Below are 24,203 nucleotides of genomic sequence, written 5' to 3'. Positions count from 1 at the left end.
TTTTTCCTTCATCTTTTCTGTGGCTTTCTTTCGCTTCCGAAAACTGCTCGACTAGCCGGTGCTCGACCACATAATTTGCGCCGTCCGAAACGTGACAAATGTGGCAGGGTGACGGCAGCGAACGAGCAGCGGAAGTCCGGCTGCCAAATTATCTATTCCGAACGCATTCTGTCTGCGATCGAAGCGGTTCGGGTAAACAGTGCTTGCACAGACAGCACAAACAAAAAAAACAAAAACTAGATATTAAAAACAAAACTAAAGTAAAAGGGTGGGATAGCCTAGGAAGTGGAATAGCCTAAGATGTGGGACAGCCAGCAAATCGACCCAAAGAAATGGCCTGTAAATTGTTTAGTGGAACAACAAAAAAATGGAACAATACGCTTGCCTGCTTAAGAACGCGCCTAAAAGTATGCAATGGATGCCGATTGGTTTGGATTATGTATGCAATTTCTTATTTCCTATCGTTATCGTTGGTAATCTAGCCAAGTTATACTTAAATAATACCGATTTTTATTAAAAATAACGTCACACAAAAATTGCTTACGTTTTTCATCAAAAACCAAAGCTAAGAATGTAAAATGAGCTTGACGGCATCGTCCATCTATGGATGAAAGTTTTATTTACGAACACACCAAATCTTGGCGCTTTCAACACACAAATCCACAATTTCAGGCGTATTGAGTACAAATCGAGCAGATATGGAAAAAAAAAATCGAGCAAATGTCACTTGGGAACTGCCGGCAAGGCTACTGCTCGAATTGTGTCAATTGTATTGGCTAAAAACGCCTAAAAGTAGGCAACAATAGTTTTTTAGGTCCTTAGATTAGCCATAAAAAGCTAAATTTGTCTGTTATGCATAGCAGAGTGAACGATACAAAAGCGATTTCCCAAGAAGTGATTTTAATGAAGCTTAGAAAACATTACTTATTTAATACCTCACTTTTAGAATGCAACAAAAAAAGCGCTAACAAAACAAATCGCAAAACTCAAATGAATGCTTTTCCCAGGCACTGAATCATTTGGCTTTTTATGTCTTTCTCCTGCTGAAATCTGAAACACTACGGCAATAGTGGACGGTAATAATAGTGTGACGAGCATGAAAATATCTCTCAACCATGTTCGCCCCAGCAAGAAAGTGTCCTACAGGAAACATGTAATGAAGCAATAAAAAGGGGCCAGCAAAAACTGACGGACAACCACCCGAAACCGGAAACTGGTGAACAACGAAAAAAAAATCAACCAACGAAAAGCAACTGTCCTCAGCATCGCAGCATTGCAACTGATGAACGGGAACAGGCTGGCAAGGAGAAGATAAAAAAAAACGAGCAGTTTTCCCCCGACGAAACGCAAATGGCGCAAAAAGGGATGGGGATACATAAAAAAATGAATTATGTAGCGTACTGACAATCGCATCTCGTCAAACGGTGCCCGGCCCGGATCGAACTAGTGCGGGCCGGCGGGAAGGCAAACGGAAGGTCAGATGACCCCCCCCCTCCCCCGCTTCCTTATGCCTGTCTCGCTCCCAGCTCGCTGGTTTTTTTTTTGTTTTCCCCCGGCACCCAGGAAATCGGTGGCCATGGACAACTCGAGCCGAAACAATTCCATCCATCACCGGGCATCGCATCGCAAATCTGTCTTGGCAACCGTGTTTTGACGCACAAGGGGGCCTTGGGGCATGAGGATTCCGCGAAGCAGATCAATTTTTCGATGCACAGAAAATGTTATCATCAAGCAAATAAAAACACCAATCAGCCGGGAGACACTGCCGGGAGGGTGGGCAGCGTGCAGCAGCATAAAAATAAAAGCTACGGTGGAATATAAATGCAAAAATCGAAAACAATTCTCGCTGAAAGTGGTGGAAAAAGTTGATCGGGAAAGAGAAGGAAGAAAACGTTAATTTATCACGAACACAGCAATAAAGGCAGAACAGAACAGATACAATGCAAAAAATTTACATCATGAAAACGGGAAAAAAGGTTAAGCACAAGAAAATAATAAAGTGAAGGGGAAAAAAGAACAACACTAGAAAAAGGACACTTAAGACGAAGAAGATATCGCCTGCACAACAACAGTAAAACACGAGAAAAAAAATAGTGAAAGAGAGAGAGAGAGAAAAAGCAAGGGAGAGAGAGAAAAGGGAAAAAGAATGACAACAACAAAAAAAGATTACGATAGCAAAGCGTATAAACAATAAAACATCATTGATTGAATTTCTATCTTATTATTCGGTTCGATTGCTCGATCCGAATTCCATCGAACCCTCTGTCGGTTTTTTTTTTTTTTTTTGCTTGCTTTTCTCACCACCCCGAAAATGGAAAACGGGGAAAATAAATGTCAACCCTCCCACGGTTCGCGTGCATCACACACACACACACACACACACCTAAAATGAATGTCATTTTCTGTCAACTTCTAGCGCACAGCACCGAGGAGCCGTGGTGCCGAATCCTTCCAAATGCCCGCGTCACGGTTTTGACGGTGGGGTTTGAAGAGAGGGGAAGGAGTGCAGGGGGCGGTTACCCTTTTGCTTATCTTTCAGTTTTGTGTGTGTGTGTGTGTGTTTTTTTTTATTTTGATATTGTATTGTTGCTGCTGCTGGTTCTCCGTTTGTTGGTCTGTTTATAAGTGGAGCAGCTCACGAAAAGCTCACTCCCCTTTCACCACCCGCCCACCCCCTTTCGCGTGAGTGCTTTTCTTGGTCCGCTCGTGCCAATAGATGGATTTCTTTTGTTTTGCTTCTTTCTTCGCCTTCCCCCCCCCCGCCCCTCCACTTTTTTTTTTGGGCCGGGGGTTTGCTGCTGCTGTTCATCATCCAACCCCTTATCTGTCCCCGAAAACAAAACAAAAAAAAACGCGCCGTATCGTTTCGATGGGTTTCCTCCGAGTTAAGTGTACACAACAAGCGGACAACACGAAGGGGATGGGTAGAAAGAGAAATAGGGAGAGTGGAAGAGAGCGAAAAAAAAACAACACACTTTAGCTTAAATTATACCGAAGGGGCTTTGAGGCTTTTGAATATTCATCAAGTTCAATTCGCTCGAAGCGCCTCGCTGCCAAGGACGGTGCTGCTCGTGCGGAATCACCCTTTCCTTGCCTCCATCGTGCAAACCCCCCCCCCCCCTCCCCCTTTTTCCATGCCCTCGCTTGCCACCGTCAACAAAAACCTGTCCCCGCTTCCGTCCCATTCGCAGCTTGCGTTGATAGTCTAGCAACGTTTTCTCTCCGGGACCTCCGGGCTCTTCGGGGCCGGGAAAACGGGAACCAGCAGGGCACTGTTTCTGACAGCCGATAAGTCAAGGTTAATGGCAACGCCGACACGGGGCGGGGGCTTTTAATTCACCGCCGCACCGTGATTGTTCCCGACTGCCGCCGCCGCCACCGACGACGACGCAGTGGCTCAGACACTGCTAAGAATCAGATTACGAATAATCAGCGTTCGTGATGTAACGTAATCCACTGCTTAATTTTTGCGCGCCCCCCCCCCCCCCCCCACTCGAGCGCCACTCCTAATCAATTATCACCTCGGCGTATGGCCGGTTGGAGCCGGTGGTTTGCGTGAAATTTTAAGATTTAATTTCGCAACTGAGTTCAATAGCCAGTTAAACCACCGTAAATCACTTTTATCTTAGTGCTTAGTGGACTTTAAGCTTGTTTCGAGCAGATTGTGCTCGAAATGTACTCGAAAATTGCTCGAACAATGCTTCGCTACTATTTTAAACAGTAAATACTAGTGCAAGATCTAGTTAAGACACCCTTTCAAAACGAAATGTCTCTCAAACATTAAGCAAACCAAAAGAGCAAACTCAAGAGCGCAATAGACATTGCAACATTTGCTTCCATTTTTTGCCACTTCAAACGATACGGGCCGGGCCGCTCTTAAGTGAGGAAACCGACCAAACAAACTGCGTTAAGGAGCGTGGTCGGCTGGCAAAACAAAACACACGACAGAAAGCAACACACACAAAAAAAACCCCAAGAATAGACACGAAACAGTACACCATATTGGCGGCACCGTACACGGGGCACCGAAAGTGTCATTTAAATAAGTCTCATCTCCTTTCGAACCGGTGTCGCTGCCTGTCTGTCCACTGCACGGGCGTCCTAAACGAATCAGTCAGTGGGTAGGCAAAGGTATTAAAAAAAACAACGAATCTGCACACCAAAACCCCATAGCGAGCAAGGCTTGCCCCGATGGCGAAACATTAAATTTATCCTCGTTAGCTTTAATCCTGCACTCGAGCGGTTTTCACTTTCCCTGCACCGGCCACATTCGGCTGTCGGCTGTCGGCTGTCGGCTGTACTGTGAGCAAACTGGGAGGATGGAAATGATGAGAAAGTGACAAGATAAATCAGTATTCCGGTTCGGTTTCGCCCGGAGGACGGATGAACTGAGTGGCGTTGGTGTGGCTGGGCATCCAGTGTGTTCGTAATAAAAAATTTGCATATCTTTTTGCTTTTCTCTCTCTCTCTCTCTCTCTCTCTCTCTCTCTCTCTCACTCTCTCTCTCTCTCTCTCTCTCTCTGCGTCCTGTTAAATTGCTTCACCTCACGTACCCGTCACGTATCCGTCGTGGTGCTCAGTGGACGTGACTTCGACCCTTTTTGACACCTCGCTCTTTTAATTGCTTCCCCTAGCCGCCTACCGCCTGCCCACACTGCCCAAAAAGTGCTCACCTGGATGGTGCGGGAAGGGCCGCACAAATTTCAATTAATTATCGCCTTCACGTGTCGTGCAGCAGAACCCTCCACCCAACCACAGTATCCCGCCAGAGGTTTACACCAGCCCGGGACGGGAAATTGAGCGGAAGCTCGAACTTTAGCGCAGCGAACACATTTCCCCCTCTCAAAAAAGTCTGCTAATGCAATCCTAACACATCATTTCCCGCCGGAGTCGCACCGGACGTGACATGCACTGGGGGGACCGTCGTGATGACGAATCCGACAGGTTGCGCCGCAAGTGTGAAGTTGGAAAGTAGTAGGAAGAAAAAACAATGCACTGAGAATATTCTTTAGACATTTGTGTGCCAAACCGTTTTCTAGCACGGAAGTAATCAAGCACCTAACGGTAGATTAAAATCACAGCTATTATTACATTTTGTACATAGTATTCGAGTTTTTCAGCATTTATTTTCATTTTCGAGCAGTTTTCGAGCAGTTTATAAAAATCTGAAATCATTACAAAATATGTTTAAAGTGTTGTTTTGCCCGTTTAACGTGCCCAAAACTACTCGAGCAGTTAGTCGAGCACTTTTCGAGCAGTTAGTCGAAACATCAAAAACATATTTTAAAACATATGAGACCACTTTAGAAATTCCAATTTCCTTCAGCTTGTTTTCCACAAGCTCACCGCAATTGAAAAGAGTGTGTGTGTGTGTGTGTGTGTGTGTGTGTGTGTGTGTGTGTGTGTGTGTGTGTGTGTGTGTGTGTGTGTGTGTGTGTGTGTGTATGTGTTTGAATATTTATTTTACCGTGTTTTTTCCCAACTCCGGCCACAAGCTTCACCGTAAAAGACTTTTCGTCCTTCGCACGGTTAACTTCCTGCCACTGCTGGGTCGTAAACTCAATCACTCAATGTGTTTATGTGTTTGTGTTTGTATGTGTGTGTTTCAGTCGCAGGTTTGGAAACACTGCTAAAGCAGCCCTTCCCCCGCCGGTGCTCTAAATTGCGTTGACCTGAAGCTGTCGTCACCCGAAAGTGAAACGCCTGGAAACTCAAACTGCAAAAGCGGATGGCTCAAACCTCAAACCAACCCCACAAAGTACCTTTTCTTTCCATTTTTTGTTTGCTTCGTTTGTTTTTTTCCGTCGACAATATCCCGTCTAGTCGGATGACGCCGGTTCCAGGTCCCGCCACCACCGGCGGCACAACCGTCCCAAGCGGGTACATCTGTCAAAAAGCTGTCATATTTCAAACCCCACCGTTCTATATGTATGTGTCCGTGTGCGTGTGTGTGTGATTGGTGGTGCTGAAGCTGTCATAACGTGTGGCAGGAATGTGAACACGTACTCTTCACCCGCACCCCCGTCACAGGGCCGAGCAAAAGGGCCGAATCGTTTCACCAATGAAGGAAATTGCTCTCCCGACCTTTTGCAACTCTCCCCCCCCCCTCCCTTCCCCCCCTCCTCACCACACACAATTTTGAAAATGTTTAACTAAACTTTTTTTGTTCAACACTGAATGAGGGGGGAGAAAAAGAGAAAAAAAAACAAAAAACGCATCGGCCGACTGCAGCAAGCATCCAAACACACAGCAGTCGCCCCCCTGCTGCCCACCCACAGAACATCCGCTCGACCTGCGGTTTCTTTGGACTGCGGGGGGGGGGGGGGCGGCAATTTTCGGGCAACCACGGGAAGGCCGTTAGGGGAAGGCCAGCTGGAAAAGTGCAGACACGTCACACGAGTTGAGCGTTAAATCGAATCATTCTGCCCTCTGTGTGTGTGTATGTGTGTGTGTGTGTGAAAAGGAAAGAGAAATGAGAAGAATACAACAACAACAAAAAAAACAACCAGGAGGTTGAATGTGCGCCGGGCACAATCTTTCATCACATTTATTGACAGTTTTAGCCAACCGTCCACTGTGCCGTGTGCATCGTGCTTTTCATCATGAAAATGTTGAATGTGTCTGTTTGTGTGTGTGTGAGAGAGAGAGAGGGGGGAGGGGGGCAAAATTATGAGTGCAACATGACCGGAGGGAATGGAAGCAACATAAACTTCTCGGGCCCAGAGTCGTCCACCGGATGACTTGTGCCAGGAGAGCGGAAAGCGGCAACGAGGATCTTGCAAATCAACAAATTGGGAACGACCCTGGGTCGGGGAAGTGCAGCAGCATGGAACGGAAAGTGTGAAAACGCAAGATATGAAAGCATAAAATTGCCCCCGAGCCCGGATAAATCCCGCCAGCCGTGCCACAATGGTCGATTGCAGCGGATAAAACCGTCAAATTTGCCGGCTTCGGTAGGGTCTGAAGTACCACCAAAACTATGCATTTTAGCCGTTTGGTATGGAAAATCAGGTTCAAGCGTACCACACCAAACCTACCAAGTAGAGGTGAAAAAATAAATTCCGAAACTAAATGAACGTTAGAGGAGATTATTTGGAGTACTTTTACCCTAATTTCCAGATGAATCTTGACAATTCAACAAAACAAAATCAAACATTAGCCGGCATTGCGAATAAATGAACACATTTTAACAGTCGTTTAAAGTTCATTTTGGTTTAACCGAGTTCATTTGTTGTTCATTCTTGTTAAAATAAACGATCGTCAAAACAGTTAACGACTGCTCGAAATGGCATATAGGCAAACACGGGGAACAAATTCGAGCAGTACAATTAAACGACTGTAAATTTGTATCGCATACGCTCTTGACAGTCGTTTGTTTAACGATGGCATAGGATCAGTCGTTAAAATTAACAAATGAACTCCATGCGTTCGCGAAGCCAAATTCTAGCAATTTCAAACGACTCTGGTTAATTTTTAACGACTGTTAATTTTAAACCATTACTTTCGCGATGCCAGCTATTAGGACAAGAAACTGCAAACATTATCAATCTTGTTTTTTTAATCAAATCCTTTCCAACCTTTTTTTTTTTAAATTTGCATTAGTTTGTTTTGGCACCTTTTTTAGCAGATTTTTGCGAAGTATGCAGCAGCTCTTTTAGCATAGCTCAACCAGTTAAGCCATTTAAACCCCTTTTTTCATTGCCTCGCATCACTCCAGTCGGGCTGCATGTGCACTGTACGGCAGTCCAGCAGCCTGAAACTCCTAAGCTGACTTGAAGGTGTTTTCGTCCCGAAACTCCCGAACCGGCGCTGCCTGCGAAAAGCGAAAAGAAAAGACACTAAAAAGCTGACTAAGTAATTTCGACAAAAAGGGCAAAACTGCAACAAACACGCGGGATGGTTGAGCAGCCCTGAACAACCCATAGCCGGCATCGCGAATAAATGAACTCTTTTTAACAGTCGTTTAAAGTTCATTTTGGTTTAACCGAGTTCATTTGTTGTTCATTCCTGTTAAAATAAACGACCGTCAAAACAGTTAACGACTGCTCGATATCGCATATAGGCAAACACGGGGAAAAAATTCGAGCAGTATAATTAAACGACTGTTAATTTGTATCGCATACGCTCTTGACAGTCGTTTGTTTAACGACGGCATAGGACCAGTCGTTAAAATTAACAAATGAACTCAATGCGTTCGCGATGCCATATTCTAGCAATTTTTAACGACTCTGGTTAATTTTTAACGACTGTTAATTTTAAACCAATTCTTTCGCGATACCAGCTCATATGTGGGTATGTGTGTGTGTGAGTGGGGTTTTTTTTCTATTTCTTGTATTAGAAGATGTTGCAAAACCTCACACTCGTCACAAACGCTTTGCTTAAGTGGCCGAAATGTTCCACTCGGCCCGGTGCCGAACACGGTGTGCCACGGTGTGTCGTCTAACAAGATCTTTAGATTGTTTTCCCCCACACCACCCCACCCCACCGACACACAAACCCTCCCTCCTCCCGCCCGAGAGTGACCGAATGGGGAGTGTTCACCACTTCGTTTAGAGCATTTGCTGGTACGTGTTGTTTTCTGGCTGCCGACTCCACACTGTCCACGCTCAGCTTGTTTTTCTTGAGCTCCATGGCGCACACACACACACATGTTCCAAATTGACAATTGCAAGTGGCAGTGCTAGTAGAATACCAAAAAAAAGGAGGGATTGGACGACAGTAGGTGGGAAAAGAGTGAGAGAGAAAAGTAAAAGAAAGCAAGGCATAATAATAAAGTGCAAAAGTTGCCCAAAACTTCATCCTTGCGACACACCCTCCCCTGCTCTATTGTTCCTTAACATACACATGCACACACTGCTGCAATTGAGTTAACGAACAAAATACGGACGACAGCAGACACACGTTTTTTTTGGGGGTTTTTCTTGGTTTCGTCGGGCAGTCACGAGGGGCCAGACAAAACACGAGGCCGTGGCAAACGGCACAGGACGGCAGGCAAACGGGGCAAAAGTTATGGTGTGCCCGGGCGACGACAATTTAAAGCGACTCGGGCTCGGGGTTTGGAACGATGCAGCGGGAGGTCAATGTTTCGCCTGCCAAGTATGCAATCCATTTGCATTCGGTTCGGTTACGGCTTGCAGGGAGGGACGGGCATGCAGACGTCCCCAAAAGCCAATGCAACGCGCCCGCTGTGCCAGCTCTCCACCGTTTCGGGACGGTGCTGCTTTCGGTCCGTTACTGGCACAGCGTTGTCGAACAAGCCAAACCAATCGAGAAGCTTCAAACACCGTATAGTTAACGGGCGAAGCCGTCCCATCCCTTCTCTGACTTCTCTGAGAGCACGGTTGCCACCCAAGCTTCCAGATTTTGGCGCAATAAACATAAACAAATATATTAAAACTAGCACCACGCTCCAGTGACGTCTCTCAATCTTTCCCTGGTCACACTTCTTCTGCTGAGGGCCGACACACACACACCGACACACACACATCCAGTGGGTTTAATCCATCCCCTCCCAAAGCTGGGCCAAAACTTTGCCGTCTCGGCGTTCGCGCACTGGAGAAATTGGATAAATCAGTCACATGCACATGCACACAGGGACAGCCTCAACAAAGGACTTTGACCACGCGTGGCGTTTGCATCGTGTGACGGAGAAGTTTTTCATCCCCCGCTTCTCAGGCTGGTGGCCCCTGGTGGTACGGGGGAGCCCTGCAGCAGCATCAAAAGTCCGAAGATCCTTCCCCGGTCGATGCTACTGCCGCCAGGGACACAGACAACAGAGGCAGTCCGTCACATGCTGGTGTTATTGTTTTTCTCCTCCCTGCAAATCTCACCCGCAGCATCGCAGGAATGCTCATGTATTCTGTATGCATCGCTCCACCTGCTCCCGATCTCGTTATGGAGATGTGTTTCCCTCCTACCACCCCCACCCCCCCCCCCCCCTGAAACCATAGTTTCGGCGAAGATGGCAGGCCCCGAACGTTGCGACACAGACGCTTCCTCGCAGCTTGAGAGGCAATCAGATTAGTCTCCAGCTCTGTTCGCTCTCTCCCTTTCTCTCTTTCTCTCTCTCTTTCGGCCCCCAAGTCCCCCATCCCCCCTGCCATCCGCTGCCCCCGAAAATCCGTGCCTGTCCCAAAAGCGTCCACAGGAAGCAAATTTGCATACCACAATTGATTGCGACTGGTACGTACGGAAGCCTCCGGCACGGCTTGCTTTTGCCTCCTTGTTGTCCTTAAGACACACACACACACACCCACGCACAAAAGCCAACGGACGACACATGCCAAAGTCGTCAACGAAAGGCCCCGATCTTTTTGCTGTGCTTTGCCCGGTTTCAGTGTGTGTGTGTGTGTGTAGTTGAAGTGTTTAGTGTTAATGCTGCCGAGAGGGGGCCACCCCCTCCGGGACCAAAAAGTCACCAACCTTTCCAACGGTATTGATGGCCGTGGTGCATCTTTCTCACAATTATCCCGGGCGTGTGTGTCTGTGTGTCTGTTGGGTTTGGGACAAGATGTCTCATATGGGTCCATGTCTGGTCCCTCTAGAAGGAGCAGAAAGTAGGCAAAAAACTGGATGTTTGATTTATGAACTGCTGACGTGACCGGTGACGTCCCTCCTGTGGGACCTACACACACACAGGACACTCTTGGACAGTTCGTACACCATGAAGCATGAAATCAAATTCCTAACAATCTTCCACACTCCAACCGCCCACCCCGTTCTGAGACGTCCCACTACTCCGGACAAACATCTTTTGCCTGACTGCGGCCTACGACTCCTACTCTTTTCGCTTCTACTCCTCCTCCACTTCCCGGGCCACACAATAACTGCTCCAGGAGGTCCAGGGTGGATTGGTGATAAATGATAGAATTTATAATGGACCTTTGGGTTCTTCACCCCCCCCTCATCCTATCCCGCACTGCAACCTGGATAGTGATGGGTTAAGTCCGGCAAAAAACTGGCGTCGACTCCGATCCGATTCGGAAAATTTCGGAGCCAACTCCGCAAGGAAGGTCCACCTAGCATTTTTCGGAACCGTTTAGAATCGTCTGGAGTCGTCTGGAGTCGTCCGGAGTCGTCCAAAGACATCCGGAGTTAACCAGAGTCATCCTGAGTCATGCGGAGTTCTCCGTAGTCGACCGGAGTCAGAGTCGTCTGGAGTCCTCCGGAGTTATCCAGAGTCTTCCAGAATTATCCAGAGTCGTCCAGAGTTGGAGACATCCAGAGTCTTCCAAAGTAATCCGGAGTCATCCGAAGTCCTCCAGAGTCCTCCGGAGTTATCCAGAGTTGTCCAGAGTTGGAGTCATCCGTAGTCTTCCGAAGTTATCCGGAGTCGTCTACAGTCATCCAGAGTCTTCCAAAGTAACCCGGAGTCTTTCGAAGTCTTCCAGAGTCCTCCGGAGTTATCCGGAGTCGTCCGGAGTTGGAGTCATCCGTAGTCTTTCGAAGTCACCCGGAGTCGTCTACAGTCATCCAGAGTCTTCCAAAGTAATCCGGAGTCTTCCAAAGTCTTCCAGAGCCCTCCGGAGTTATCCGGAGTCGTCCGGAGTTGGAGTCATCCGTAGTCTTGCGAAGTCACCCGGAGTCGTCTACAGTCATCCAGAGACTTCCAAAGTATTCCGGAGTCTTCCAAAGTCTTCCAGAGTCCTCCGGAGTTGGAGTCATCCGTAGTCTTTCGAAGTTATCCAGAGTCTTCCAAAGTTATCCGGAGTCATCCGAAGTCTTCCAGAGTCCTCCGAAGTTGGAGTCATCCGTAGTCTTTCGAAGTTATCCAGAGTCGTCTAGTGTTATCCAGAATCTTCCAGAGTGATCCGGAGTCATCTGAAGTCTTCTAGAGTCATCCGGAGTTATCTAGAGTCGTCCAGAGTTATCCAGAGTCGTCCAGAGTTGGAGTCATCCGTAATCTTCCGAAGTCATCCGGAGTCGTCTACAGTCATCCAGAGTCTTCCAAAGTCTTCCAAAGTTCCGGGCTTCCGAAGTCTTCCAAAGTCCTCCGGAGTTATCCAGAGTCCTCCGGAGGTGGAGTCATCCGTAGTCATCCGAAGTCACCCGGAGTCGTCTACAGTCATCCAGAGTCTTCCAAAGTCTTCCAGAGTCCACCGAAGTTCTCCAGAGTCATCCGGAGTTCGAGTCTTCAGTAGTTTTCTAAAGTCATCCGGAGTAATCCGGAGTCATCCAGAGTTGTCCGGAGTCGGAGTAGTCCGGAGACGTCCGGTGTCGTCTCCAAATCCAGCCGAACCCGTATGACTCTGGACAACTCTGGACGGCTTCGGATGAGTGATTCCGATTTTGCCAGAGTCAGAATCGAACTAACAATAGCCGGAGTTGAATCAGAGTCGTGGGTGCGCTCCAGAGAGCACACCACTAGCCCTGGGCGGTCAGCAATTCCTTTCCTGGTAACCCAAGCACGCGCACCGATCAGTTGGAACCGATCAATGAATTTGCACCTCCCCATGTCACCCCCCTCCGCCCCCGCACTTGGGATGCGATCACGTGCAGTTTGACGTTTCGATTGCTCTGGGACAAACACACCCACTGTCACCCTGCCCACAAAACCAGTGTCGTCAAACCAGTGTCGAAAGAAGGAGCGAAGGACGCACAGGTAATTCTGCCGTGCCGTTGCGTGCCTGGGTTGCAGGATCAGGCTTCTGGCTGTGGGACAGGCACGTGACACTGCCGAGGGTTTTATTTCTCTTTCCCTTTCTGTCATCTCTCTCTCTCTCTCTCTTTCTCTTCAGGGTAGATAAATAAAATCGATTCGGTTGAGGAATTTAAGTGGTTTTCGATTTCGCGATAAATCAAATCTGCAGCCCCTCCTCGCCGTCCCATTTGCGCCGCCCACCCACCGTACCATCGGTCACCCCGCTCGAAACCTAATTCACTTCATCGAAGGTGGGAGGAAAATCACGACCCAACAGCAACATCAAACATGCACCACATTGGCCTGCGCGCCGCACGCCGAAGACGAGAACGGCAAACAAACCTTCCCGCAACCTCGCCCGCAGTGGCATGTGGGCTGCTGCTTCAGCAAAACCTCTCTCTCTCACACACACACACAGCCACAGCAGAAGCGCAGAGAAAGATGGTGCCACTGGGGAGAGGAGATTTTTTCGATTTTCGGGAGTAATTGCTTCAATATTGGGTGTAATCGCATCAGCAGCGTCCCTTCTTTTTCCCCCTTCTTTCTCGTTTTTCATTCGCTCCCGTTCAAAAACCAGCCTCCTCTTTGCCGTCCCTCTTCCTTCCACGCAAACAAAAAATGCCCAACCGAAAACCGGCTCCCCTCGCCCGCTACCCACCTCCGTTGCACCGGGGGTGAAAATTGTATCTCAAGTAATGAAATTAGATGATGCTCACGATACGGTCTGACATCTGGGCCCTCCCGAGTTCGGTGGTTGTAAAAGAGATAGAGTGAGAGAAAGAGAAAGATGGAGAGAATTTTTGTTTCCACTTTTCTGCACACTTCACTGCTTCTCGCGCGAGCCCTCGTGGAACGTGAAAATTGCGTACAAATCACCAGGCGCCCGCTTTGCGACGCCTCGCCAAAACCACCGCGGCATCGGCCGTCGCCGAGCCCAGTTACCGAGCCCGATCGGGAACGTGCGTTAGTTGGCCACCCTGCCCCCCCCCCCCCCCTTCCACCTCCCTTCATCTTCATTCCGTGCGGAGACACTACTGCAGGATGCTAATGCTCGTAAGCAGTTACCAATCTTGTTTACAGATTACTCGCTTTAAGTGCATCCAAGTTGTCAGCCACTGTGTGTGTGTGTGTGTGTCACTCTCAAGCTAAAGATCGTCGATTATCGGACTCACATAAAAGCGAAATGGCGGGGGGGGGGGGGTGTACCATCGAGAGGATTAGATGGAGCTTTCCAGCAATATAACGAGGCTGCCTCGTGTGTGTGTGTTGAAGCGTTTGGCCCAATGCACACGTCGCTTGCCGTAAAACTCCGTGTAACGAACCCAGGCAGAGTACAGTGGGTGCTGGAGGGTGGTGGGGGGGGGGGGGGGGGGGGTGCAGGTTTCCCCGTCGAGCAAGGAGAAGGTGTGGTAAAAGCGAACGTTGTACCACGGGCTCAGCGCCGACCCCGCCAGCACCTTGCGAAACGAACGCGTGCAGCTTCGCTGCTCTACATCTCGCTTTCTGTTCTCCTCCACTGTGCATAGGAAAGCTCAGACACCCTTAAGCACTCCACCAAGATCCTCCGAAACTCCTCCCACACCCCTCACAAACACACACACATACGCACGTGACAACATCTTTCGCTCAGCTCGTTTGTCGTAATTGAAGCTCGAAAACAAATATATCGTATTTATCCTTGCTAACAGGATCAAGAAAGTTAGTCCTTCCACTTTTTGCACCACACTGCCACTGAATTGCCGAACACGCTGTACGGGAGCATGTACAGCCAGCCTAACTGCCCCCTTCCCATTTTTCCCCCCATGTCGGCCCCCGAACCGTAATCATCCGAACCGTTGTGGGGCGTGTGTGAGTGTTTAGTCTTGAAATTTCTTTCCCCGCCCAGCACAGGGTGTGTGTGTGTGCCGCAGTTCCTGCCTGTGACAGGGTGTGTGTGTGTGGGTGCGTTGTGCATTTGTGCCTGGGTACGGTTGGTGATGCTTTTCGACCCGCAAATCCATTTATTGCGCACTAACACCTCCCCGTGACCGGGGTTTTTCTTAAAGCTGGGCTGGAAACAAAGCGCACCGTCTTTAATGCTGATCCTGCCTCTGCCCTGAGCCCACGCAAGGCATAAGGGTAGGTAGGGTGAGAGAGGGAGAGAGAGAGAGAGCGAGAGAATGGTTTGTGTGGGGGAACGGTAGTCGCTGTCTTGAACCGCTTAATCCAACAAACTTCTTTCCCGTCGCTCGTTGAGCCATCGCCATATGTAATCGCTGCACCTCCGCTGTTTTAATGCTTGACAGAATTTTCAGCCCTGCCTTCCCTTCCGAAAACTCGCCTAATTTACCTACGCTCCTGTCCCTCTACCTCCTTTGTTTTTTTTTTTCTTGGGGGGGACCAGTTAATCCACCTTTGCCGTACCGCCACCCAACTTGGCGCTGGCAATTTGCACGTCCCGCGTCACGGTGAAGATGAAACAACGTCACACTCCCAAACACACACACACACGTATTAGCATTGGATTTAGTCGGATCAATGAAGGTAGTACTCACGCGCGCTTTAGTGCCCTCCCCCCCCCCGCCCCCTCCCCACTCACCCCGCACCGATAAGCAGCCCTTTTCGCCCCGCTCCGTTAATCGGCCGATGCGAAGCCAGCCGGAGTACGAAATTTGATCGCTGCTCGGTGCCTTGTTGGTACGTACTTGGTTTGATTGTTGCTCGCGTACGGTGTCGAGTAGTGTTCCTGCAACAACAACAAAAAAAATGGATCAGAAAAGAAGAAGCAGATTAAGGGTAAGCGTTCGGTAATTATGCAAACAACCAAGTACGGAAACACGCCCGCAAACTGCCACCACATGTAGACACAGTCGCACTGGGTGGATTTGATGGTGTTTGGGTAGTGGGTTTGCTTAAGTGTGATTTTTGTTTATTTTTTCTGCTGTACCACGTTTTGTAAGCGAATTGCAACAGAGTGATCGAGCTGATACGTCTTTACGCTGAACTGTTTTACACGAAATAATATTCAATTAAATATACATACTAGTCGATTTTCGACACGATTAGAAATGAAGAGCGCCTAAATGTATGCATTGCATCACTAGAAACCAGTACTGTAAAATGTCATGAGCATCACGGGATGTTCACCAACGAAACTCGATGCTCATTTCTGATACTCTCACTGACAAGCTGAGCTTAATGTCGGCGCAATTACAATCATGACGTTTTCTGGCTGTGCTGCCAAATGCCACTGTTTCAGTTACGAACTATCATGACTGAAACGAAGCTCAAGTCAGATCACGTACACAGCTGAGATGATCAGAGGTGAGACTCAAACAGTTGGTGGTCCAATCACATGCTTGGTGACATTTTGTTTAGCACCCTACTCTTGGTCAGTCACTAGGCCAGTAGATCTCGTGACGCTGACATGATTTTGTTTCAGCCGGAATTTGTCATGATTATGTCAGTGATATTTTGCAGAACTAATCATAGTAAAAAAAAAGTCATGACACAGTGACTGACCAAGCGTTGGTCGCAAAAATGTCCCAAAGCATGCATTGATCACACTGAGTATCACCTCTGATTATCACTATTGAGTACGTGACGCTCACATGGATTTTGTTTCAGTCAGATTTTTTCTTATGACATTGACAGTGACATTTTGCAGCACTGCAAGAAACAATGCAAACAAGCAATTGAATTTCTGAATAAACTTCCATCGATCCCGCTAAACTTTGCATGGGTTTCGAATAGTATCTCCTGCTCAAAATCTTATTGAACGTTTGTTAATCTTCAAAATTTAATAATACATAACAAAACTTCTTTATTCATCGTCCAAATGGTGAGTTAGTGGATTTTTGTTATTTTTGTCACAAAGAAATGTGAAAAAAAACTTATTTTTAGCTAACCAAAATGTGTGCTGATAGCTGTTCGTCTAGTGTTATAATTATAAGTACAAAACCTAGGAGGGAAAAACTGCTTGTCCCCACAAGCTGCTTATATCCCGCAATGCAATCGACAGCGATTTGCGAGGGCGCGCGAGGGCTCGCACGCCATACAAGTTCACAGCCTCAGAGCCCTCGCATTAAAGAGCTTGCGAGCCTAGGCAGTTTTTTCGACCCTGGTTTTAGCAGTTATAATTATAGCACCGCGAGATCATGTTTAACAGCGCCATTTTTAGCACACAAAACACCTCAATTTTGACAGATTATTTTGCAAAAATTCACAAAAATTTAAATAGTAATCTTTTCGACACATAACACTGCAAAAAAAAATATTTTTAAATAAAAAATAAAGAATATTTAAAATACTCAAAGATTTCGAGCAGATGATACTACTCACCACCCTCGCAATGTTTGACGGGTAAAGGCGCTGGGGCTATGAAGTTGTATGAAGTGCGAAGCCTCATGCGAGCTCGCAGACTGCTCGAATTTGTTTTATGGGTTGAAAGAATTATAGAGGCGCTCATTTAGATCGGACACTGGGATCCTCAATTTAATTTCACTGACTTATGTGAACGCCTGCAGGTATGTAACACTATGTTGTACAGCAAATAATTTGTTTACATTAGTGTGAAACAACAAATGTAAACAAATTATGTATGAAAACTATTGAGAAGTTCATCAGGAGTGAGTATTAGTTTTATAAATCATACAAATTGATTGAATTTAATAATAATAAGCATTGATTTGCTAAAACGAATAAGAAAAAGAAGAAGAAACCTTGAACCAAAATGAAGTAAGAATTGAAACATTGGACAGTGGAAGCAAAGCACTAAAAGCAATGCACAAATCTATCCTGAGCACCAGTTGAAAACGCCTAAATGTATGCAAATTACTAAATCGTAGTAGATCGTCAACAAAACACTGTAACAATAAATCTATTTTTTTTGCCATACGCCCTAATACATGCAAAATCATGAATTCTACAGGTTTAGTAAAGCAATAACGAAAAGACTGATTTATTTATAAAACATTTAATATTATCCACCCTTAGAAGCTGAAAACACACGATGAAACTTTAACACAACAGGTTTAAAAAACGTGCTTATTAATACAAATTGCATACATTCAGGTGCATTATGCCGAAAAATAATAACAACGGTTACTGTAAGATATCGACAGCAGGCAGAATATTAGCCCAGAGCTAGACAGCTACACGCTCCCAACTTTGCCGCGAGTTTATCGACGTGGCGAAGTTTCGAAATGAAACAGAAAAAGTCGATTATCCCAGCAAACGCATCGTGGCAGAAATTAACTGTCGGTTGGAGGGGGGCGAAAGTTCCTCCACGCAACTACGAAAATACAAAGTTACTACTTTTCCGTCCCTCGCCGGAGCAATCTTCCCTAGAGCAGTACCCGCAGTATTTGTGTTCGACAGTTTATTTTATAAAACCTTCTGGATCCGCCAGCTCTTGGCTGCGATTTTTATCACGCTGCGAAGAGTTTCGCTGCTAGTTGCTTTTTTATTTTTCGCAGTCTATCTCCACCATTCGTTCATCTATTTCTCTTTGCTTTGTTTTTCTTGTTGTTCTGTCGTCATCATCATGCGTTGTGTGCTGTTTCACCACTCGAACGACGAAATTAAAATTCCCCGTCATCCGTGAGTCAGCCCTTTCCCCCTTTCCGAGGGATGTAAAACGTGTCCTGTGACGCAGCAGGGAAAGTGGCAAGCATAACGCCGCCGAACCGGTTACGCTGAGCAATATTGAGAAAGTACAGCCGAGCAGGCGTGCGTCTCCCTAAACAGTAGTTGAATATCGATTATTGTGTTACCGTGGTCCGACGCCCCACCGCCAAGCGAAATAAACGCCCCACTTCTTCAAAAAAAAAAACAAAAAAAAATTAAAAAAAAAAAACAAACAAACACGAGCAAAACAGATTGAAGAAATAATTGACTAAAAAATGTCTGCGCGCGGGAAAGTAAGGGAGCGCACAACTTTCATGCACATCTCGCTGACGGGTTGAAATTAGTGGAATTTGTTTTGAAAATTAAATTCTGTTTCCAGCGCTAGTCGCAGGCAGAGCGTTTGCCGCGCCACGGATGAGGCAACGCCCTACCCTACACGCCGCGCCAGAAGCCGTCCGAAGAAGTCGAACGGCGAAATGATTAGTTACGTTCGATCAATTCCGGCAACTCACGGTGGCTTCATTTGTTACGATTAAAGTTTCGTAACGACATTCCCCGGGCCGGTTGGGGAGGGGGGGGGGGGGGGGGTAGACTGCCGAAAAACAACAAGCAAACAAAAAGTCTTCCAGCAGAAACCTATAGAGCGATGGGATGAACTAAGGGAGGACGGTGGAAAGCCGGTACAGCAATTAGTAAATGAGCGTAAACAGTTCATTAAGCGTTTGGGAGGGGTTGTTTTTTTTAATTTTTAATTTTTTGTAAATGCTTCAGATTGCGTTGCAAATTTTTAAAGGATTTTTCCCCCAAATACACAACCATTTGCTAGACTCGCTTTGATTAATGCTTATTAGTTTGCGGTAGAAAAAAAACATTTCTGTTTTTACTGGGTGCCAAATTTTTCAGCCTGAAAGTAGGCAAACTAATGGTCCCTCGTAGAATAAAAAATTATAAGTTAACCTACCATAACGTCCAGCCCTAGACGAATCATATGATCCTGGTCACGGCACCAGTGACTGTCAATATTTACAAAACTTTCTTTTTACCTTTTATTCGTGGTGTCTTGTAAATTGTTTGTCCACTAACTGGGTCCTTCACGATTCTAGTCAGTTTTTTTTTTGTATGCAGTTTGACAGTTGGGGGCTGCAATCATGTAAACAATCCATACAAAACCACACAAAAAACTAGCCTGCAATTTTCAGTCTAGATTATTCTAGCCACAAAGCTAGAATTAGATTCGAGTACCTGCTCGAAAACACGGTGTTGTTTACATTTACCCCAAGGTGCATTAAAGAGATCACGTGGTGGAATCTAGAATCAAAGTGTATGTAGTCCAGAATGTCTCATAGCATGTTTTTATAACCAAATAGGAACATCACTTTTCTGACAGAAAGGATGAAAACTTTTGCTCAAACGAGCTTTCTGGAGGCTTGACGAATACTCAAAACTCTCTTAAAATCTTCATTCAGAAGCAGAAGCGATAAAAATCAGCCTTCTAAATTCATACACCTTGCGATAAGCCCACCTGTATATTATACCCACTTAGATAGCTGCTCGAAAACTGCTATACAATGCAAACTGCTGACATTTCAGCCTACGAACTTAAAACGGAAAGGGCCCGAATGTCAGTAAATGTACCTTTATTTCATTTACTCGTTCTAGTGCCCCAATAACGTTCGCATATTGCATTTCTGACCAGTCTCTACCCCGATCTGAGACAGTAAAGGATTTAGGCGTCTTGCTTGACAACAAACTTTGTATCGACAAACATGATGACTAGGAAATGTTACCAAATGTTTGCGACGCTTAAAAGAATATATAGCAGTAGATCACAGGAACGTTTAGTAAAAGATCCCTTAGTATTTATAGCGATGTATGTAGTAGTGATGGGAAAAATAAAGATTTCGTCGGAATCGATTCCGACTAGCTACGAAGTTTTCTGGCATCGATTCCGGATAGTAGGTCCGGAATCAGTTTCCGGAATCGATTTTGGAATCGGCTTCGGAATCGCTTCCGGAATCGCTTCCGGAATCGGTTCCGGAATTGGTTCCGGAATCGGCTCCGGTATCGGAATTGGCTCCAGAATTGGTTCCGGAATCGACTCCGGAATCGGCTCCAGAATCGGCTCCAGAATCAAAATTGGCTTCGGAATTGGCTCCGGAATCAAAATCGACTCCGACATCTGAATTGACTCCGAAATCAGAATTGGCTCCAAAACGGAGTCGGTTTCGGCATCTTCGTAGAAATAGGCGTTTGGGTCCAATGATGCTACGTGTTGATAGCGGCAAAGAATCAAAATCTACTTGTAAAAGATCTATTCACATGGAGATTCCCGAACTTATTTCGCTTCCCACACTTCTTTTTTCAATTCAAAAACTAATTCTCATTCCAAAGCTAACTCCATTTCTGGAGTCAAGCCTGATTACGTTACCGGAGTAAATTGCGATTACCAGGTCGATTCCAATTCCGGAAACGATTCTGATTTCGGAGCCGATTCTGATCCTGGAATCGATTCCGGAGTTAAAACCGGAGCCGATTCCGGATTCAACTCCGGGTTCGGTTCCGGAACCAACTCCGGAATCGATTCTGGATTCAACTCCGGATTCGGTTCCGGAACCAACTCCGGAATCGATTCCGGATTCAACTCCGGATTCGGTTCCGGAACCAACTCCGGAATCGGCTCCAGAACCAACTCTGGAATCGGTTCCGGATTCAACTCTTGATTCGGTTCCGGAACCAACTCCGGAATCGGCTCCAGAACCAACGCTGGAATCGGTTCCGGAATCGAAATCGATTCCAGTATCGGAATCGGTTCCGGAATTGATTCCGAACACGGAATCGGAATCGGGTATGTCCGATTCCGAGCTCCCACTACTAGTATGTAGGCCACGGAGGCCAGATGCTTTATCCAGAAATCAATAAATATTGCTTTTTTCTTCATTTCCGGAGGAACGAAGATGCATTTTAAAATCGTTTTGTTTTCTTTCATCTTTTTCGTATATAGTTTATTACTTTTAATACGTTTAAAAGCATCAAACCAAACGGATTCTGACCTTTCCTGAAACAACGTTGAAAATCTGGAACCAGACTGTTGGCATCATTTCAGCCGCCAACTATCAAACTCCAAGCAAGCAAAGGCTGGCTAAGATTCGGGACCTTTTCCATTAAAGTGCTCAAATCAAGGGAATAACACCGACAAACTTTTAATTATTGTAAAAATAACAGAAAACATGTCTGTATTTCAACCAGTTACCAACTACATTGCTGCAAAACCAGTCCTGCTGTACGGGAGCTCTGCAAACAATCAACAGTATTCAACATCGCCAGATAAACCTCTAACCGTCCCCGTAGCGTATGCAATGCGCTTAACAAAAACAACCGCTCAGTAAATAAGCGGGCGAAGCAAATTCGATCGATTTTCATTACACGCCCAAGCGCAACTTGCGCCTACTTGCGAGGGCCCGAATCGTAAACACGCGCGCGTGATTGACGTACCGAAGCAGCCGGCCCCGGCGGAAACTAATCAGTCTCAACGTCCAGCGCAGCGAGAGACGGGGCTGTGGAAATGAAAAAGAAAACAGCAGCAACAACAGCAACAACAGCAACTTTTCCCATCACCTGAGCAACAAACTAATCCCATCATTTCGGCAAACCCGATGTGGCCCGCTGCCCCAGCACGTGGACAAGCGGTAAACAGTGAACTTTCGGACCCGCAAACCGCTAAACCTGCCCCCCTCCCCCCCCCCCGCACACCCAACCAAAGCCTATCCGTGGCTACGGTAAAAGTGCACTCCCCGACAACGACAACAACAGACAGGCCGTGAAAAAGGCTCTGGTTCCTCATCCCAACCCCCCCCCCCCTCCCCCCCAATGCGCTTGGGAACATAAATTAGATTTTCCAGCCCACCGTGAGACCCTCGCCCCCCCCGGGTTGCATTTTGAAAGCGCGAGCCGAGTGTTGCGGCCCCGTCTGCCCGGGCCGTGTCTCGTTGTCCAAATGTTGCCATTTTATCGGGCTACTTATCGCCCGGCTGGAGTGCGAACCATTTTCCGGGCGCACCGAAAAAGACCAATATTCGGACCCCCTCCACACACACAAAGCGGGTTCGGGCATCGTATGCATCTCACCGATACCGGGAGGATTCCCTTTCTGCCAGAATCCGCATCTGCGGACGAAAATGGGACGTTTAGGAGTTGCTCCTCGATTTCGTCCCCTCTCCACGCTCCATGCTCCGGACGCTCCTTTGTGGACGGGGAAGATATGGTACCGACTCTGCCATACACCACACACACACACACACGTACAGATGAACGTACGTGGCTGATGCTCGTCATCGAAATTAATCAGCAGGACAGCACGAAACCGGTGCCACCGCAAGTCCTTCGTGTCCTGCTTCGTGTCCGGTGTCGTCGCGCGGCGCTGCAGCATATAGCCGTGTCCTGTGCACAGCACACTGCACGTACACGAACCATTTGCCTGGCCTATTCGGCTGCCCCCCCCCCCCCCCCCCCCCTTCACCGCCAGCACCGGTCCCGGTGACGCGCTCGTTGGCCCCACAGCGTCAAAAGTCAAAAACAAACTCCTGGCCTGCGAAAACAGAGCCGAAACCGAACAGCCGAAATTGGCAATGGCAAGCGCCCAGCTTTTGGGTGCAATGGCGAAGAGGGGAGGAGGGGGAGGGGTGGTGGTTGGACAGGAGGAAGCAGAGAAGTGGCGAGAAAAGCAAAAACACGTAGCAGAGAGTGCCGTTGCCTGTTTTGTCGAGCTTTCAGTTTGGCTTCGGTCTTGGCCTTTTTTTTTGTATTTTTTGTTCCTTTCTGTGCGGTAAACCGCTACCATTTTTCGGGAAGCCAATTTCGTCTCGAGCGAGTGTCTACTGTGTCATCGTGCCGTGGACAGGGGGGGGAAGCGGGAAGCGGGCACATGGTGGGGCTAAAATCGAATCCTTCGTGAAGAATAAATTCTCAACACATGGAGTAGACTGTCACCATCACTTGCACCACTGGCTCGAAATCATATGAGTGTTTGTGTGTGTGTGTGTGTGTGTGTGTGTGTATGTGTGTGTGTGTGTGTGTGTGTGTGTGTGTGTGTGTGTGTGTGTGTGTGGCTGTGTAATTGGGGGAAGTGGAACTGAAATAATAAAATCATCCTTGCCGGTTTTTGAGGCAGGGAGCGGCGTCCGGGCGTGGTAAGCTTTATGCTAATAATCTGAAACGATAACGTTTGGCAAAACCGCTTCCAACCAGCAAGCGATCGACGGCGACATGTTTTTGCATCGAATGGTGGCAAATTGCGATAGGGAGAGAGAAAAAGAGAGAAATAGAGAGAGAAAAAGACCTCCTGGCTGACATTCGAATGAAGGTGTCTCCCCGTCAAGGATGCGTGCTGCAGCGAAAAGGAGAACAAAAACACCACACAAACAAAACCTAACCGACAGAAAGTGCAAAGCTTCAAGCAAAGGAAGCATGCGCACAAATTCGAACGATTATTTGTACAAACAATGCTGCTCGAACGTTTAGGCGCATCTTTTTCTTTCTACTGAGTAAAGAAACAAACTAACTTAGTACTATAAAATATGCGATCTTCTTGCTAAACGGCTCGCTGTCTGTACGCTTGTTGCTGTCTTTTATCAGTTGTGTTTTTTTAATTTAATTATCAACTTTATTTTTCTTATGTTTATGTTTACATTTTTTGTTCATATCCTGCCAAACATTAGCTGGTATCGCGAAAGAATTGGTTTAAAATTAACAGTCGTTAAAAATTAACCAGAGTCGTTAAAAATTGCTAGAATATGGCATCGCGAACGCATTGAGTTCATTTGTTAATTTTAACGACTGGTCCTATGCCGTCGTTAAACAAACGACTGTCAAGAGCGTATGCGATACAAATTAACAGTCGTTTAATTATACTGCTCGAATTTTTTCCCCGTGTTTACCTATATGCGATATCGAGCAGTCG

At 46.9% G+C, this 24,203-nt stretch overlaps 1 protein-coding gene across 4 annotated transcripts in view; it reads right to left on the bottom strand.

The window, feature by feature from the left end:
- The window catches only part of LOC120953647 (protein artichoke), a 102,953-nt gene that overhangs the window by 36,791 nt on the left and 41,959 nt on the right, over nt 1–24,203 (bottom strand). For 3 of the 4 annotated variants that reach the window (XM_049611028.1, XM_049611029.1, XM_049611038.1), the window contains exon 3: nt 15,325–15,365. The gene's annotated coding sequence lies outside the window, so the exon portion shown is untranslated. Of the gene's footprint in view, nt 1–15,218; nt 15,366–24,203 lie in introns of all 4 variants that reach the window. The other variant, XM_049611032.1, reaches the window with a different exon arrangement.

This window comes from Anopheles coluzzii, chromosome X (assembly GCF_943734685.1).
Source record: "Anopheles coluzzii chromosome X, AcolN3, whole genome shotgun sequence".
Classification (NCBI taxonomy): Eukaryota; Metazoa; Arthropoda; class Insecta; order Diptera; family Culicidae; genus Anopheles; species Anopheles coluzzii.
Note: the sequence above shows the minus strand (reverse complement) of the source record. Positions and strands in the feature narration are given on the sequence as shown.